Here is a 5731-nt window from a genome sequence, read left to right on the forward strand (position 1 = left end):
GAAGCATAACTAGCAGAAGTTAAAAAGTAAGGACAGATAAAAAAAAAACAATTTTTTATTTTACCTTAAATGATAGAACACACCAAGACGAGTGCCATGATGCTAATCTTTTCAAAAAATATCATTCACACATGACCACTTCTAGGCTTTGTCACTAACTCAATTTTTAACCAAATTAGATGATGTTTACATTTTCAGATTGGTCACATCATATTTTGAGCTAAAGAATTTGAAATGTGGTTCAGTAGAAAAAAGTTTGAGTCAAATAAGTGAGGTTACAAACAGGAGAATAACGCCCAAAATCGACTTTGTGTCCAAATATTTTATTTTTTTAAATAAATCTGTCATATTTTAATTTATATGATAGCTCTTGATGACAGGAATCTATCCATGTTAATTATATGCAAAAATATTTAGTAGAAAAAATGTACTGAGGTAAAAACCGTCAGAAAAAATTGATTTTGACTCCAAATATTATTATTCTTTCAAAAGAAAACTATATTTAAATTAAACTTTATTGATGGATCTCGACCACATGAATCACATGATGCTAATTATATATTAAATTTTTTTTAAAAAACTACTGGGACCAGATGTGCTGAAAACAGTGGTAACACCTAAAAGCAAATTCAAAACCTAAACATTTTGTTTTTGCAAAAAGATTTTGCTCATAAGATAGAACTCATCAAGACAAGTGTCGTGGTGCTAATCTTTTCAAAAAAATATTTAAAATGAAAAAAGTTATTATATAAACTGAATGTACCAAAAGTGCGTAAAACAATTTTCAAGTAATATTATTACTTATTACAGTACTAAAATGATGAGCTGGCAGAGTTGTTAACACGCAAGGTGAAAGCTTTGTGGCATTTTGTTTTCTCTACATTCTGAGTTCAAATTTCTCCAAAGTCGTCTTTGCTTTTTGTCCTTTTGGCATTCGATAAAATAAGTATCAGATGAGCACTGAGGTCAATGTAAGCAACTTCCCTCCCCACAGGATTTGATGGCCTTCTGCCAAAATTGGAAACCAATATTGCAAAATGTTTGATTCAATTCTGTATTTAGGAATCTTGCAGAGATTTACCTCATATTCATAGGATACACTATATTGTAATAAATATCATTCACACACTATTCTTAAGGTCAACATTTACTCACTCGCAACCATGTCAAGGCTTTGTCACTAATTCAGTTTTTTTACCAATCTTGATGATGTTTACACATTTTTAGATTGGTCACCTCCTAAGCTACATTTTGAGCTACAAAATTTGAAATTTGGTTCAGTAGAAAAAAGCTGAGATTTCAAATATGTGAGGTCAAAAAGGGGAGAATAACACCTGAAATTGACTTCAGGGATAAACACACAACACTGCATACATACTTTTGTAAATATACACACACATGCACATACACGTAAGTAACTTTTAAAACACCCATGAAGGGAAACAAAGGTGAACGTGATGAATATGTAGCTTTAAGGAGAGAGGAGTTAAGTTGACATAAATAGACACACATTCACATACATACTTCTTGCAGAAAAATGTTACTGAAGTTTAATCAGAAAACAGTGTGGTAAGACATGATGAATCTATTTTTTCACTGGGGTACAAATTAGTTGTGCTTGGACAGACACTAACCATGTAGGGCTGGTATTGTACAGATTCAAGTGACAACTTCCATCTAAGGCTAGAACACACCTTCAAACAAAAAGTTAATTCAGTTGCTGCAAGTACATTGGACAGTCAACCATGTCATTTGAAGCTATTCATTCTTTCAGCCTCATCCAGAACATGGAAATCAATCTGTTTGCTTTCCTTGTTATGTTCACAGACTTGATAAGTTATCCTGAGCAGCCTTGACCCTTTGTAACCAATTCTTCAGTTGACATTCAAGTTGTTGCTGCAATGAGTTTAATTATATTGATTTATCCGGTTTGTGGAATTTGGTCTTTACTGTAGTACTAGCATCTATACTATGGAATTTATATCCAGCTTCGTCTTTAAGATAGTTGAATGCATGTAAATATGTAAGTGAAACCAAATCCATTCATGTCTTTCACTATATTTTCATCAGACTGAGGTCTAAATTTTAATGTTGGTACACAATAAAAATCCCCTTTGCACACAATTGTTCAGTGTTCTAAAAGACTGTAAAATAAATTATTTTATTTGAACAAAACAAAAATACTGCCTTCTGATTCTTTTTACAAATAGTTGAATTTCTTCATTATGACATTCTTGAATGAAACCAATGTTTGTACAAATTGAATTTGTCATGGTTATTTGAATGTATATCCTGACAACCTTTGCATTCAGATTTACAAAGTGTTTAATAACTTTCTGTACCGTGTCATATTACTGGTGCATGTATTTTTGCTAAAACAGGATTTAGAAGCTGGCATTTTCTGCATGACAGTTGACTATCACAAAATGAAAGCAAAATCATTATACAAGCAGGAATTTTTATTAAACAAACGAAAGCAAAGCATTACAACGACCAAAGCTGTAAGAACTTCTGAACTTTTAACAAGTTTTTTGTTTGCTTTTAAACTTTAATTCCATATTAAGAGTAGCAGAGTTTAGATTATTATTATTTCTTTGAGTAAATTGACAAGGATTTTGCTTTCAGATAGTATGATTGGGTTTTCAGAGTAACAGGTTTCAGATTTTTTATTTTCAGACAAGTTGACAAGATCAGTAGCTGAATTGCAGACTTTATTTTTATTTGACATGAATTTTGACTAACAAACTAACTTTGCCCTTACGGTGGATGCATTGGCTATTTTTGCATTTTTAAAAATTTTATATTAGCCATGGCTTTACCATTCATATGATCAGATTCTCTTCTTTCTATATAGTTGATATATTCTCACACCTCTTTTTGCTAGATCTTCTTACTATATATAGATATAGCTCATTTATTTCTTGATTTTATTATAAAATTAGTATTACATTAATATTCTCTATTATATAGAAAATTACTTTTCATAATGAATTTTCCCTCTTTTTTGGCGCGTTCGTATTATGCACTTTACTTCAATATTAAAATTTTATATACAATGAAGATATAGGATCTAATATTTTTTACAATTATAATTACATTTCTCACTCATAAAATTCTTATTTTAATTCAATCACCAACAATGAAAAATAAAGAATATTTATTAGTTTTATTGCATTGCCTGGAAAAAAAAAGTGGATTACAATGAAAAATGCAAGTGCATGCATGTTAATATGCTTAAGTTATTACACCTGGAAAAGTACAGAACAAGATTTCTACAGTAGAATTTGCTTAATTCAACACCTCTAAAGGAAACTAAAAAGTGCTTAAAATTAAAATTCTACTGTACTTAAAATATTGCAGCTGAGAGTAACATTTTTAAAATTTATTACATTTTATTAAAACAAAAATTATAAAAACATTACTGGGTTTTTCCAGAAATAAGCCCATTTGATTTTAAGCCTATGGGCTTATAATCAGAAACTCTTGTCATGTATAGCCCCATTAATTTTTATTATTTTCAGAAATTATTTCAGTCTGTATTTTAGCTCATGGGCTTATTTTTGTAAAAAGTATTTCTAAAATTAAATAAAATAAAATAAATTTTTAAGAAATACAATAGAATTTGCCTAATTAGTCATCCATAGAAGAAAATTGAAAGTGAAGAATTAGGTGAAGTAACGAATTAGCTAAAGATGAATTAGCATTAATACAGTAGAATTAGCCTAACTAATAAATTTTATGATTTATTTTTCAGATTTAATATTTTTTTTAATGTGAAAGAATTGACTGAGTATATGGTTGATTTGAAACCATTTAATGCCCATTCTATTGCAATCAATGTTTTTTTTTATAATGGGATTTCAATTCAAGTGAAAAAAAAAATCCCATAGCGCATCTTCAATTGTCCCATTCAGGAGAGGCACCCAGCCATCATTCATCTGATTGTCCAGCTAGAGAAAGGCCACATGATTACCTTTACAAAACAAACAGCCTTGCAACAAGCACTTTTTCCAAAAGAAACTATCCTTACAGCCTTTTTTAAGTTGTGTCAAGTAGATGAAGAAACAAGAAAACTTCTTTACCCACAAGTACCCAAGTATTAAGTATTACACCTGGAGAAACAATAAATGGCACAAAAGGAAATGGGCTGACGCTCTTGCAAGAGTTTACTGTTTACAAATTTGCAAGAGTGTGACTCTGGACTGCCAAAAACAAACCGTCAAATTAGTGATTTAACTTCAGGAGCCATAGCAAGAGAGACAAATTATGACATCAGAGACTTGGCTGCATTTGTGAATGAACATGAACCTAAATTTCTTCCTGAACAATGCAGTGCATATGATCAAATTTTTCCTTTTTTGTTATTATTATTTTTTTTATTATAAATTCAGAATTGATTTCCCATGAATTCTGCCAAATGCAAGCTTTCTTTTCAGGTACATGACATTGCTGTCCCTCACCCCAGGGTCTCATAAGCCCACACTTCCCACACCCTCAGAGTTGGCACTCTCAACGTCGGCTCACTGAAAGGTAGGTCTGGTGAGATTGTTGAGATGCTTGAACGGAGACGTGTAGATTTGTGCTGCATCCAAGAAGTAAGGTGGAGAGGAAGTTCCGCTAGGTTCCTCGTAGGCAAAGAACACAGGTACAAGATTTTCTGAGCAGGGAACACTGATAGGGTCGGGGGTGAGGGTATGCTTCTTGCGGAGAAATGGGTTGATAAGGTAATTGAGGTAGTCAGAGTATACGACAGAGTACTTAAGATTAGATTAGTCCTTCACCATAGGTTAGCTACCATTATCTCAACCGGGGCTACCTGATGGGCAGAATGACCGATTTTATGACACCCTATTGCAGACTACCTTGTTGACGAATGACAGGGAGCTTCTCTTTGTGGCTGGTGATTTCAATGGACATGTTGGACAACATGTAGGGGGCTTCCATGGCATACATGGAGGCTATGGTTTTGGTTTCCGCAATGAGGAGGGAACCAGACTGCTGGAGTTCTGCGATGCAAATGATCTTATGGTTTGCAATACTAACTTCAGGAAACCTGCCAGTCACCTAATCACCAACTGGTCTGGTAGACACACTAGTCAGATTGACTACATCCTCGTCAGAAATGGGGAAAGATGGCTGCTTATAAATGCCAAAGCAGCCATCTTTCCCTATTTTTGACGAGGATGTACCCCTCAACATAGATTAGTAGTTAGCAACTTTAGGATCGGGGCTAAATGGATGCCCTGAAGAAGACCAGCTTGGAGGAGAAGGGTCTGGAAGCTTAAAGATCTTGCGAATGAACAAAGATTTAGAGGCGTATTACTTGAAGCTTCAGACGAAATAGAGGAGGATATAGCATCACATGATGTGGAAGACAACTGGATATTTCTACGGGACAACCTGCTGAGGGCCACTGACCAGATCTGTGGATGGTGCAAAGTCCCATCTCGACCCAAGGTAATGTGGTGGTGGAACAATGTGGTTGACAGGGCTATTAGACAAAAGAAACAGGCTTGGAAGGAATAGAAGAACGGAGGTAGCAGGGAATTGTATCAGACTGCCCGAATGGAAGCTAGGAGACAGGTTTATTTAGCCAGAGGGGAAGCAGATAAGAAATAATTTGCCAATGTTCTGCGCCGTGAGGACCAAAGACTTGAAGTATTTCGTGTTGCAAGACAGTGTGTGAGAGAGAATCGTGATGTTGTAGGAGAGAAATGTGTCTGCATAGATG

The sequence above is a fragment of the Octopus bimaculoides genome, chromosome 2 (assembly GCF_001194135.2).
Source record: "Octopus bimaculoides isolate UCB-OBI-ISO-001 chromosome 2, ASM119413v2, whole genome shotgun sequence".
Classification (NCBI taxonomy): Eukaryota; Metazoa; Mollusca; class Cephalopoda; order Octopoda; family Octopodidae; genus Octopus; species Octopus bimaculoides.